Below are 14,926 nucleotides of genomic sequence, written 5' to 3'. Positions count from 1 at the left end.
AAAAAACCTACCAAATACGACTTGTGGTACCCTCCTTAATCAGGCCTACTTGTGTCTAATTAGACAGCACCGATTTGTCATGGTTATATTGCAAGTTTGATTAACAGTATTATTTCGTCCGTCTCGGAGCTGAATGTATTTCCCGGTTTAATTTATCAGCAAGCAGTGATTGAAAGTATTTTCTAGTTTTATGGTCGAGCATGCAATGATTAAGAAATTGTTATTATAGATAATGAAGTGATTCTCCATAGAGCTAGTATGTGTATGTGTACAAGATGCACAGTTTTGTTCTAATGAAATGACCGGTTCAGTAGCACACAAATCACAGAACCCGTAATACAGGTATTTTATCCCACAAAACCAATCATACAGGTGTTTTGTATACGGAACCTGTAATACATTTTTTTTTTGTCCACAAAACCCAAATTACAGGTGTTTTGTCCACAAAACCCTAATGCAGGTGTTGTGTCCACAGAACCCGTAATACAGGTGTTGTGTCTACATAACCCGTAATACAGGTGTTTTGTCCACAGAACCCGTAATACAGGTGTTGTGTCCACAGAACCCGTAATACAGGTGTTGTGTCCGCATAACCCGTAATACAGGTGTTGTGTCCACATAACCCGTAATACAGGTGTTGTGTCCACATAACCCGTAATACAGGTGTTGTGTCCGCATAACCCGTAATACAGGTGTTGTGTCCACATAACCCGTAATACAGGTGTTGTGTCCACATAACCCGTAATACAGGTGTTGTGTCCGCATAACCCATAATACAGGTGTTGTGTCCGCATAACCCGTAATACAGGTGTTGTGTTCACATAACCCGTAATGCAGGTGTTGTGTCCACATAAGCCGTAATACAGGTGTTGTGTCCACGGAACTCGTAATACAGGTGTTTTTTGCACATAACCCGTAATACAGATGTTTTGTCCACAGAACCCATAATACAGGTGTTTTGTCCACAGAACCCGTAATACAGGTGTTGTGTCCACATAACCCGTAATACAGGTGTTGTGTCCACAGAACCCGTAATACAGGTGTTTTGTCCTACAGAACCCGTAATACAGGTGTTTTGTCTACATAACCCATAATACAGGTGTTGTGTCCACATAACCCGTAATACAGGTGTTTTGTCCACAGAACCCGTAATACAGGTGTTGTGTCCACAGAACCCATAATACAGGTGTTTTGTCCACAGAACCCGTAATACAGGTGTTGTGTCCACAGAACCCGTAATACAGGTGTTGTGTCCACAGAACCCGTAATACAGGTGTTTTGTCCACAGAACCCGTAATACAGGTGTTTTGTCCACATAACCCGTAATACAGGTGTTTTGTCCACATAACCCGTAATACAGGTGTTGTGTCCACATAACCCGTAATACAGGTGTTGTGTCCACATAACCAGTAATACAGGTGTTGTGTCTACATAACCCGTAATACAGGTGTTTTGTCCACAGAACCCGTAATACAGGTGTTGTGTCCACATAACCCGTAATACAGGTGTTGTGCCCACATAACCCGTAATACAGGTGTTGTGTCCACATAACCCGTAATACAGGTGTTGTGTCCACATAACCCGTAATACAGGTGTTGTGCCCACATAACCCGTAATACAGGTGTGTCTACATAACCCGTAATACAGGTGTTGTGTCCACATAACCCGTAATGCAGGTGTTGTGTTCACATAACCCGTAATACAGGTGTTGTGTCCACATAACCAGTAATGCAGGTGTTGTGTCCACATAACCCGTAATACAGGTGTTGTGTCCTCATAACCCGTAATACAGGTGTTGTGTCCACATAACCAGTAATACAGGTGTTGTGTCTACATAACCCGTAATACAGGTGTTGTGTACACATAACCCGTAATGCAGGTGTTGTGTCCACGGAACTCGTAATACAGGTGTTTTGTTCACGTAACCCGTAATACAGGTGTTGTGTCCACATAACCCGTAATACAGGTGTTGTGTCCACATAACCCGTAATACAGGTGTTGTGTTCACATAACCCGTAATGCAGGTGTTGTGTCCACATAACCCGTAATGCAGGTGTTGTGTCCACGGAACTCGTAATACAGGTGTTTTGTTCACATAACCCGTAATACAGGTGTTTTGTTCACATAACCCGTAATACAGGTGTTGTGTCCACATAACCAGTAATACAGGTGTTGTGTCCACATAACCCGTAATGCAGGTGTTGTGTCCACATAACCCGTAATACAGGTGTTGTGTCCACATAACCCGTAATGCAGGTGTTGTGTCCACATAACCCGTAATGCAGGTGTTGTTTCCACATAACCCGTAATACAGGTGTTGTGTCCTCATAACCCGTAATACAGGTGTTGTGTCTACATAACCCGTAATACAGGTGTTGTGTCCACATAACCCGTAATGCAGGTGTTGTGTCCACGGAACTCGTAATACAGGTGTTTTGTTCACGTAACCCGTAATACAGGTGTTGTGTCCACATAACCCGTAATACAGGTGTTGTGTTCACATAACCCGTAATGCAGGTGTTGTGTCCACCTAACCCGTAATGCAGGTGTTGTGTCCACGGAACTCGTAATACAGGTGTTTTGTTCACATAACCCGTAATACAGGTGTTTTGTTCACATAACCCGTAATACAGGTGTTGTGTCCACATAACCAGTAATACAGGTGTTGTGTCCACATAACCCGTAATACAGGTGTTTTGTTGACATAACCCGTAATACAGGTGTTTTGTCCACAGAACCCGTAATACAGGTGTTGTGTCCACATAACCCGTAATACAGGTGTTGTGTCCAAATAACCCGTAATACAGGTGTTGTGTCCACATAACCCGTAATACAGGTGTTGTGTCCACGGAACTCGTAATACAGGTGTTTTGTTCACATAACCCGTAATACAGGTGTTGTGTCCACATTACCCGAGAAAGTTTGGTCGAGTGCTTCTAAAATAGATCACAGATAATTATGAATTACTTCACCTAGTTATTGACCAGTGCCCAGTTGTTCAAAAGGTGATTAGGCTAATCATATTTTAACAACTTTTTTTTCAAATCGTGATATAATAATTTCTGACAGAACTAACTTGACAAAACTTTATGAAAATCTTTAATTCTTAATTCTCTTCCACCTGGCCTAATCTAAAGACGTTGTACTCATAGGTTTTGTAACAAATGAGAATGAAATGGTTTTGTAACAAATGAGAATGACATTTTCAGTAATCATGTGATTTAGCTCATCACCTTTTGAACAACTGGACCGAGATGGGTAAACTATCTTTTGCGCATTTGAACCATGAAAATTATAACTTTGAATGTTAGACTATTCGGTGTATGGAATGCATGTTAAGGTATTCATTTACATGTATGATTATTAAAACTCAAAACAGTTACTTTATGATTAAACTATCACAGCCTTTTGATTTCGGTTAATACATGGTTTTGATAATCTTAAAAGTATCGTCGGACTTCGTCCTAGCTCTTGGTATTTGCCTTATCAGCAGTCTATAATTGTATATTAATTGATATCTGAATAATCATGTTGACTTTTACGAATTACGGATATCATCAATATTTTAGTTATCCATGTTATAACTCCCTTAATTACAAGGTAAAAGTACTTAGGTAGTGGCCAATATTTGGGAGTAAAATCTCCTTGATTTGTAAGATAAATCTGCTATGTAACGTTTCACAATAAGATTCATTTGATGGTCGGATCAGTTTATCAGAATGTGTCTAATGTATCATGATCAATTCTAAAACGCATCTTTATATAAACTTATCATAGCATTTGTTAATAATTGACAATATTAAATCTTTCTGAAGCAGTGATATAGACAAGAGATATATAGAAAAGTGTAACGATGATATTGCAGTGTTCAAACTACAAAGGTTTGGCATTACGTCCGACATTACGTCTGTCATTACGCCTCCAGAAACACTTGATGGATCCATCTCAAAAGATGTTGTCTACCTACTTTGTCCCTTTATCTTACATATAGTTTTGATACTGATCAGGAGAACTAGACTGCCTTGACAGTAATTATTTGTTATTGCTATCGGTCAAAAAGCCTTGATAGAGCTACGTGTTGTATAATGGAAATGCTTGCTCTTATAAAGGGAAATACGGTTAAATGATAAAACCTTCCATGTTAAGTGTGTGTATGTTCCACTTGTTATGCTTTTGATGTATTAAAGATAAGAGTACCGAATTTGTCGTCATTAAGTCTTTTTACAGAATAATCACCTTTGACATATCTTTTCGACCGAACGCAGAGAGGCGCCTATTTTAAATTTGGCAGTTGAAGTTTGTAACTGCTATTGCTCAGTATTACTGGTGGATCTATACAACGTCTCGTGGATTTCCTGTTGTACATATCCAATCTTAAGGCTGATCAGAAAATAAAATGTCTGAGGTGAGCTCTTGACCACTTTTAAAAAAGCCTGTTCACATATCTCATTACTAATGATGTCGATAATCCTATTCACTGGACTCATTTTATTATTAGATCACCTGGTCCGAAGATTTTGTTTCTGGTTTATATCATTGAATCAGCTGAGACCCCACTATATATATATATAGCATTGTTCGATTTCAACATGTAAATCTAGTAAAGAATTATATATGAACAGTATTTTGACGTTTGGTCAAATCCAACCAGGCGATACATGCCCTCTGGTTGTTGAATGTATTGTTTCTGTTTCTTCTGTCCGTTCCAGTAGTCACCCAGCTATTCAATACATGCCCTGTGGTTGTTGAATGTATTGTTTCTGGTTTTTCTGTCCGTTCCAGTAGTCACCCAGCTATTCAATACATGCCCTCTGGTTGTTGAATGTATTGTTTCTTTTTTTTCTGTCCGTTCCAGTAGTCACCCAGCTATTCAATACATGCCCTCTGGTTGTTGAATGTATTGTTCTGTTTTTTCTGTCCGTTCCAGTAGTCACCCAGCTATTCAATACATGCCCTCTGATTGTTGAGTGTGTTGTTTCTGGTTTTTCTGTCCATTCCAGTAGTCACCCAGCTATTCAATACATGCCCTCTGGTTGTTGAATGTATTGTTTCTGGTTTTTCTGTCCGTTCCAGTAGTCACCCAGCTATTCAATACATGCCCTCTGGTTGTTGAATGTATTGTTTCTGTTTTTTTCTGTCCGTTCCAGTAGTCACCCAGCTATTCAATACATGCCCTCTGGTTGTTGAATGTATTGTTCTGTTTTTTCTGTCCGTTCCAGTAGTCACCCAGCTATTCAATACATGCCCTCTGGTTGTTGAATGTGTTGTTTCTGGTTTTTCTGTCCGTTCCAGTAGTCGCCCAGCTATTCAATACATGCCCTCTGGTTGTTGAATGTATTGTTTCTGGTTTTTCTGTCCGTTCCAGTAGTCACACAGCTATTCAATACGTTGAATGTATTGTTCTGTTTTTTTCTGTCCGTTCCAGTAGTCACCCAGCTATTCAATACATGCCCTCTGGTTGTTGAATGTGTTGTTTCTGGTTTTTCTGTCCGTTCCAGTAGTCGCCCAGCTATTCAATACATGCCCTCTGGTTGTTCTGTCCGTTCCAGTAGTCACCCAGATGTCCAATGCATGAGTTCCATACTGCTGCTGTTCTTATGAGAATTTTGTCCTGACACATTATCACTTGCCCTCCACTTCTAGTTTGGGAGTTGCCTGGTACTGACCGTAGGCCAGTGGTTTTTCTCCGGGTACCCCGGCTTTCCTCCACCTCCAAAACCTGGCACGTACTTAAATGACCCTGGCTTCCGAGATATTGCCTAATCGGACCATATCTTTACAAACTGTGTAGCTCCCTCATCATACTTTGCTCTCGCAGTCTTGTATATCTCGTATACGTCTGCCGCACATGGTTGGAAATTTCAGCATGTTCAGTCATTCTGAATTTAGTTATCTTTCTTGATATGACATGTTTTCCATTATTTTTCTGTACACCTTCAGGTTTGTGGTTGGTTCTTACCAGCGTTTTGTAAAATGGGATGAGGAAACTAAGCGTTTGTCTTTTGTACCTTTCACCGATATATTTGTCAAATGCAAGTTACTCAAGGTCCCTTTTTCTGCCACTTTCTCCTGTATTAAATTACTATGTACATACACGTAGTGTTTTCTCCCCTTACCAACGTGCATGACCTTTGACCTTACACTTGTGTCCTCATTGAATGTGAGCAGCTCCATTGAGGTGGCCTTAACAGGTCCATCTGTAAGGATTACAGCTCCAATGAGGTGACCTTAGCAGGTCCATCTGTAAGGATTCCAGCTCCATTGAGGTGGCCTTAACAGGTCCATCTGTAAGGATTCCAGCTCCATTGAGGTGGCCTTAACAGGTCCATCTGTAAGGATTCCAGCTCCATTGGGGTGGCCTTAACAGGTCCATCTGTAAGGATTCCAGCTCCATTGAGGTGGCCTTAACAGGTCCATCTGTAAGGATTCCAGCTCCATTGAGGTGGCCTTAACAGGTCCATCTGTAAGGATTCCAGTTCCATTGAGGTGGCCTTAACAGGTCCATCTGTAAGGATTCCAGCTCCATTGAGGTGGCCTTAACAGGTCCATCTGTAAGGATTCCAGTTCCATTGAGGTGGCCTTAACAGGTCCATCTGTAAGGATTCCAGTTCCATTGAGATGGCCTTAACAGGTATATCTGTAAGGATTCCAACTTTTCTTTGAACTTTACAATCCGAAACATTTTCGCGTGATCTCAAAAAGTCATACAGTTGAATCAACGTGTGTTGGGAAATAATTGATGTATGTAATGAAAGGTCCAAAATAACGTTACCCCATACAGATGGTGCGCCAGTCATTGACAGTATTTCATGCGAGACCTCCTCTGTTGATTACGTATGCCTTTAATTTGTTCATCAGTCTGATATAAGGTACTGAGTCGAGTCTTTTTGAAGTCCAAGTTTATCATTCTTAGGGTTTCTATTCATTCTTCTAAAACATTCAATAGCTACTGTAACGTTTACAGGTCAAAAAGAGCGACGCACGAGCCAAGACTGATACTAGCACGTATCACTCCAAGCCTCCGCTGTTAGTAGTACCAACCGGTCGTATGGAACACGTCTTCAGAACTGGGCCGTGAATGAGAATTTTCTCGGCCTTTTATACCCTGTCAGAACAGGAAGTCTCGCTCTAAACGAGAAGCCTCGTTCTAATCAATCACCATCGTGGTTCCCATAGCGTTTGTAACAATATGGTACAAAAATCCCAGTAAATCAAGCTCCGAATTGACATTGACAAACACGGAAGTATTTACAGTTACAACAATAAAGGTTAGGCTATCTGAGCCTTCTAACATGTATAACTTTGATTCATTACACTACAAGGATGTTGACCGTCCTGACATTACGCCATATGCTTGTTAAGTGAGAAAGCATGTACGTGTTTGGTGATGTGTTATCGAGTTAGCTTTTCCGCTGTTTTACATAACAATAGGGTACAAAAATCACAGTAAATCAAGCTCCGAATTGACATTGACAAACACGGAAGTATTTACAATTACAACAAGAGGCCCATGGGGCCTGTATCGCTCACCTGGTTGGATTAGACCAAATGTTAAAATAATGTTTATATTCAATTTGTTTTATTTGTAAATCTCTAACAATGCTATATATGGTTATAGTGTGGGAATCCGAACTGCTTTAAAGATTAATGAAGTCCAGACTCTCTAAGGTCTGAAAGACCTCAAGAATTGTTTTTAGAACATGCATTCATAACTTTATGACTAGTAGCGATTTAAAGGAATTACCTCTATTTCCCCTATTGGGCCCGCCCCTTTGGCCCCTCTGGGGTCAGAGTCACCATTTATGCAAAATCTGTTCGCCTTCCCCCAAGGATGTTTCTGACCAAATTGGGTTCAAATCCATTCATAACTCTATGACTAGTAGCGATTTAAATGAAGTACCTCTATTTCCTCTATTGGGCCCCGCCCCTTTGGCCCCTCGGGGTCAGAGTCACCATTTATCCAAAATCTGTTCCCCTTCCCTCAATGATGTTTCTGACCAAACTGGGTTCAAATCCATTGATAACTTTATGACTAGTAGCGATTCAAATGAATTACCTCTATTTCCCCTACTGGGCCCCGCACCTTTGGCCCCTCGGGGTCAGAGTCACCATTTATGCAAAATCTGTTCTCCTTCCCTCAAGGATGTTTCTGACCAAATTGGGTTCAAATCCATTCATAACTTTTAGTTTATGACAAGTAGCGATTTAAAGGAATTACCTCTATTTCCCCTATTGGGCCCCACCCCTTTGGCCCCTTTAGGGTCAGAGCCACCATTTATGCAAAATCTGTTCCTCTTCCCTCAAGGATGTTTCTGACCAAATTGGGTTCAAATCCATTCATAACTTTATGACCAGTAGCGAGTTAAAGGAATAACCTCTATTTCCACTATTGGGCCCCACCCCTTTGGCCCATTTGGAGTCCGAGTCACCATTTATGCAAAATCTGTTCCCCTTCCCCCAAGGATGTTTCTGACCAAATTGGGTTCAAATCCATTCATAACTCTATGACTAGTAGCGATTTAAAGGAATTACCTCTATTTCCCCTATTGGGCCCCGCCCCTTTGGCCCCTCTGGGGTCAGAGCCACCATTTATGCAAAATCTGTTTCCCTTCCCTCAAGGATGTTTCTGACCAAATTGGGTTCAAATCCATTGATTACTTTATGACTAGTAGCGATTCAAAGGAATTACCTCTATTTCCCTTACTGGGCTCTGCCCCTTTGGCCCCTCGGGGGTCAAAGTCACCATTTATGCAAAATCTGTTCTCCTTCTCTCAAGGATGTTTCTGACCAAATTGGGTTCAAATCCATTCATAACTTTATGACCAGTAGCGATTTAAAGGAATTACCTCTATTTCCCCTATTGGGCCCCACCCCTTCGGCCCCTTTGGGGTCAGAGTCACCATTTATGCAAATCTGTTCCACTTCCCTCAAGGATGTTTCTGACCAAATTGGGTTCAAATCCATTGATGACTTTATGACTAGTAGCGATTTAAAAGAATTACCTATATTTCCCCTATTGGGCCCAGCCCCTTGGGGGTCAGAGTCACCATTTATGCAAAATCTGTTCCCCCTCCCTCAAGGATGTTTCTGACCAAATTGGGTTCAAATCCATTCATAACTCTATGACTAGTAGCGATTTAAAGGAATTACCTCTATTTCCCCTATTGGGCCCCACCCCTTTGGCCCCTTGGGGTCAGAGTCACCATTTATGCAAAATCTGTTCGCCTTCCCCCAAGGATGTTTCTGACCAAATTGAGTTCAAATCCATTCATAACTCTATGACTAGTAGCGATTTAAATGAAGTACCTCTATTTCCTCTATTAATAATTAAATAAGTATTTATATAATAATCCGAATTTTTATGTTAATGACGGTAGCGACTAAACAACAACTGTTCTGAATACATAATGACAAAATTAGATGATCTGACCATACGGGAACATTGTACGATGTTTACTTGCCGAATATATACCAATTTAATTCCAATCCAAACCGCCTCGCAGCTTCAGGTCGCCATATTTGTTAAAATCAAAGCATCTGTGCGTTTGGAAGAGTAAGTACTGCAAAGCTTCTAAATGATCTTGTGATACAAATTTTAAGATTATAATATAGAAACGAAATATGGATTTTAAAATAATTTGATTTAGATTACTTATGCTTTAGGTTAGCAAATAGTAGCAATTATTTACAATGAACTTTAACGTTGTACTCAATACTGATCACGATACTTTTATTTAGACGTTTTCTATTTCTTTCGCTTCATTTCATTTAAAGAATTGTTTTAGATTTCCCAGTAATTTCGCGGGAAATGAATTTGATGACGTAGGAAGCCCACATGCTATAGAATCAGGCATCTATAGTCGATAAGTGGAGGTTTGGAGTGGATAACACTTCGGTCCATTAACTGTATGACATTTCGTGGCGTCGGTTATTAGAACGCGACCCAGAAAACACGACGGTAATAAAAACGGAAGACCATTGAACATTACCGGATTATTTTCGCAATTTTTGAGACACCATTGTGCTAAATTACAATGGAAAGTAACACTGATTTAATTTATAGCTATCGTATCGTAATCTATATGTAGTTGGGCAAGACCTACTTTCGTTTTACAGTTTACGGAAATGGTCATATAAATAATTCATCTTCTCAACCATAGTCGAATTACTTCACGGGATAGTTCTATCAAGTATATTTGTACTTCTCATGTACAGGGTGCATCTTTGTTTAAAATTGACTGGTCTGCAGGTGTGATCTGGCTACTCTCAGTAGACCCTGACCCCGGGGTCACGTTACTATCGTATCCCTTAAACACTTCATAATAAATGTTACTACAACTTTCTACCTTCTGGAAGAGACGTGTATATAATATACCATATTTACGTGGATGGATACTTCAGCATTTTAAATACTTTAATATATAAATACTTATAACCGGTAAGCTTGTAATAATAATAATAATAATAATAATAAAACTTTATTTCACGAGGGTTACATATTTAGTACAGTACTAATCTTACATATGGCCCTCACATAAAACATGAAGAAAACAAAAAACATTCATTTTGACAGCAATACAAACATCGTAACTTTTTTGTCAATATTTCCTTCACACATTCACTCACTCACACAAACACGTCTAATTAAAAATCAAAACATATTAACAATTATTTGTTAATCATTTACAAAAATACTAGAGCGACAGTAGCATGTGGAATGTTGAAAATATACCTAGTTTGATCATGTAAATAAATTAAAAATCAATTTGTTAGATACATTGTTAAAAAGTGTTTTTTAACGTTCTTTTTGAAGACAAATAGTGATGTCACAGTTTTTAAACTAGTTGGTAAGTTGTTCCATAGCTTAACTCCATTATAATGAAGGGATTTTTTGAACAGCTCAGTGTGTGCTCTAGGTAAGATTAAGTTATTTTGTGTTGTTGATCTTAACCCATAATGATACATTTCATTGCAAGAAGTAAAACAAGTTTTCAAGTATTCTGGTGCCATATTATTTAATGACCTATACACTAGCACACATGTGTGGTACATAATTCTATATTCAAAGGGAAGAGTATCGGTATCATTAAACAGCTCTTTGCTTGGAGTCATTGTTGACTTTTTTAAAATAATCCTAAGTGCTCGTTTTTGAATTTTAGTAATTGCAGTGATTTGTTCCCGAGTTAGGCCATTCCCCCAAACAACAGCAGCATAGTCCATTATTGGGAGAATATATGCATTGTAGTACACTTTTTTGGCATCGGTATTTAAATATGTAGACATCCTACGAAGCAAAGCAACTGCCGAGGCTAGCTTTGATAACACTTGTTTTACCTGATCTACCCAAGTAAGGTTTTCATTTATGTATACACCCAAAAGCTTTTGACAGGATGTAGAATGTATTTCTTCATCATCTGCATACAATACCATGGGATTATGACCACCCAACTTTTGTTTACTGGCAATTAACATAGATTTAGTTTTTCGTTGATTTAGTTTCATGTTATTATTTGTACACCATTTCACAATTTGGTTCAAATTTTCTTGAAGTTGACAGGTAACACTAGTATAGTCATTGCCCTTTACATGCATGGTACTGTCATCTGCATACATATCTATTTGACAATTTTTCACATATAGCGGCATATCATTAACATAAATTATAAACAATAAAGGACCAAGTATCGATCCTTGTGGAACTCCTGATTTTATGAATTCCGGTGTTGAGGAGATATTCCTAAACTGAACTTTTTGAACTCTATCACATAAGTATGATGCAAGCCAACTAATACTTGATGAAGAAATATTTAAGCTTTTTAACTTGTGAAGAAGTATGTTATGATCTACCAAGTCAAAAGCCTTCCTAAAATCTATAAAGATTGCTCCTACCATTTCATTTTTATCTATGTAGTCAATCCATCTATCGATCAAATAGGCTAGGGCTGTCTGACATGAATGTTTTGCCCTGAACCCTGACTGTGCAGCATGTAAAAGTTTGTATTTTACCAGATATCTATAAAGATGAGTTATAACATGCTTTTCAAATATTTTTGAGAAAGTTGGTAATATAGATATAGGCCTATAATTGTCAAGATTGTCTTTTTCACCACCTTTATGCAATGGCGTCATTCTTGCTTCTTTAAGAAACGATGGAAAACAAGATTTTGATATGCTTAAATTTATGATGTGACTTAAATAGGGGGAAATAACACGGTTACATAATTTTATAACCCTTGGACCTATTCCATCAATACCCGTTGATTTTGTTTCATCAAGCGTCCCTCCAGGGTCAGAGCCACCATTTATGCAAAATCTGTTCCCCATACCCCAAGCATGTTTCTGACCAAATTGGGTTCAAATCCATTCATAACTTTATGACTAGTAGCGATTTAAAGGAATAACTCTATTTCCCCTATTGGGCCCCGCCCCTTTGGCCCCTTTGGGGTCAGAGTCACCATCTATGCAAAATCTGTTCCCCTTCCCTCAAGGATGTTTCTGACCAAATTGGGTTCAAATCCATTCATAACTTTATGACAAGTAGCGATTTAAAGGAGTAACCTCTATTTCCCCTACTGGGCCCCGCACCTTTGGCCCCTCGGGGTCAGAGTCACCATTTATGCAAAATCTGTTCTCCTTCCCTCAAGGATGTTTCTGACCAAATTGGGTTCAAATCCATTCATAACTTTATGACCAGTAGCGAGTTAAAGGAATAACCTCTATTTCCCCTATTGGGCCCCACCCCTTTGGCCCATTTGGAGTCCGAGTCACCATTTATGCAAAATCTGTTCCCCTTCCCCCAAGGATGTTTCTGACCAAATTGGGTTCAAATCCATTCATAACTCTATGACTAGTAGCGATTTAAAAGAATTACCTCTATTTCCCCTATTGGGCCCCGCCCCTTTGGCCCCTTGGGGGTCAGAGTCACCATTAATGCAAAATCTGTTCCCCTTCCGCCAAGGATGTTTCTGGCCAAATTTGGTGAAAATCCAATAAGAACTTTTTGACTAGTAGCGATTTGAAGCAAATGTTGACGGACGACGGACGGACGACGGACGCTGCGCCATGACATAAGCTCACCGGACCTTCGGTCCAGGTGAGCTAACAATAAAGGTAAGGCTATCTGAGCCTTCTAACATGTATAACTTTGATTCATTACACTACAAGGATGTTGACCGTCCTGACATTACGCCATATGCTTGTTAAGTGAGAAAGCATGTACGTGTTTGGTGATGTGTTATCGAGTTAGCTTTTCCGCTGTTTTACATAATATTGATGCAAGATTTATTGCCTATAATTTTCTGCAAGGGAGACGCTTTCTTTTTTTACTGATATCAACTGTTGGTATATGTCCTATTGCTAATGACTGCCTGAATGACCATGTAATTGGTATCTCTCCTGTTGCTAATGACTGCCTGAATGACCTTGTAATTGATATCTCTCCTGTTGCTAATGACTGCCTGAATGACCTTGTAATTGGTATCTCTCCTGTTGCTAATGACTGCCTGAATGACCTTGTAAATGGTATCTCTCCTGTTGCTAATGACTGCCTGAATGACCTTGTAATTGGTATCTCTCCTGTTGCTAATGACTGCCTGAATGACCTTGTAATTGGTATCTCTCCTGTTGCTAATGACTGCCTGAATGACCTTGTAATTGGAATCTTCACTGTCTCCTTAATTAGCCGGGAGTGTTAACTATCTGGTCCTGGCAATTTGTCTGGTGAAACATGATCCTTTATCTCTATACTACCAAGTGATGTATCTATGTATTTAGGTTCGAGACATGGTATTCCAACTTTTGGCTCTACTGTAAACTGATTACTGAAGAATATTTACCTGTACTGTTTTAACTGATTTGGGACTGTGGGATCGGTCTTCAGTCGTAGTGTAATGTTTACGGGGTGTCTTACCGGTTTATTCCGCATAAGACGTGTAAACAAACAAATACAGCATCAGCTGCTTTCCTAGCAGCATTATCTATATTTAGAATACCTAAAAAGCAATATGTACAGTGATTTTGATTAGCTTATATATAACGGATGCGTCCAGTCTGGCAAGAAAAGAACTTGTTCTAATTCATCCCGATCCTGGTACACAGTAATTCGAGCTCGGAATTGACATCGACAAACACGGAAGTATTTACAGTCGTAGCAATAAAGGAAAGGCTCTCTGAGCCTTCTAACTTCTATAACTTTGATTTGCTACACTAGTCTTACTTTTAGAGTGGACATACTGCCTTGGGATTAGATAAGGTATTTTTTTAATGTTTTCAGGCCTTTCGTGTAAACTTTGTTCCTTGGTTTTTCGCCCTTGTATTCAAAGTTATTTTACTTCTTTCGGTATTTTGCTGTTTTTCATACTTCCCAATAGCCTCACGACATTTACATTCTTCTACTTGATCTCTCACTAGAATATTTTCACGTTGTTTTCCTTTGATCTCTGTAATATTGTTGTGAATACCTGTTTTTTATATTTATTTTCTTGCTTGTTTTCAGTAGTTTGACTGGGGTTTTTTAATCCATTTCCTGTTTCACTCTCCCTTACCTTTCTCCTTGGTTAGGGATCTCATTTCTACCTGTGTAATCCTATTCTCATACTTCTACCGGATTTCTTTGTTTTTTCTTATTGTTTTTCATGATGATTTTTTCGTTTTCCTGTCGGTGATGTGTTTTCCCTCTATTTACCTATATGGCAACCAAAACCACATAAAAAGTGATTTTTCTAGCATATTGTTTATGATACGGTGTTTCTTAAAACGCTACAACATTTCATTGTTTAGATCTGTAAACTTCACGCTACTGAGCCAGTGGCCAGATTTCAAACGGTTAAAATTAAGGAAGGGAAAAAAAGAGAAAAGTTCATTTGGTTTGGTTTATTTTGTTTAACGTCCTATTATCAGCTAACGTCATTTAAGGACGACCTCCCGT

The 14,926-nt window shown here is 39.2% G+C and overlaps 1 long non-coding RNA gene across 1 annotated transcript; it reads left to right on the top strand.

Annotated features, from left to right (window-relative positions):
• The first annotated feature begins 1,075 nt into the window (after positions 1 to 1,075).
• Positions 1,076 to 4,201, top strand: LOC117335606. The gene is made up of 2 exons (XR_004534464.1): positions 1,076 to 1,621; positions 1,880 to 4,201. It is a non-coding gene; the product is annotated as an uncharacterized LOC117335606 (long non-coding RNA).
• The last annotated feature ends 10,725 nt before the right edge of the window (positions 4,202 to 14,926 follow it).

Source organism: Pecten maximus, chromosome 10 (genome assembly GCF_902652985.1).
Source record: "Pecten maximus chromosome 10, xPecMax1.1, whole genome shotgun sequence".
NCBI classification, from domain to species: domain Eukaryota; kingdom Metazoa; phylum Mollusca; class Bivalvia; order Pectinida; family Pectinidae; genus Pecten; species Pecten maximus.
Note: the sequence above shows the minus strand (reverse complement) of the source record. Positions and strands in the feature narration are given on the sequence as shown.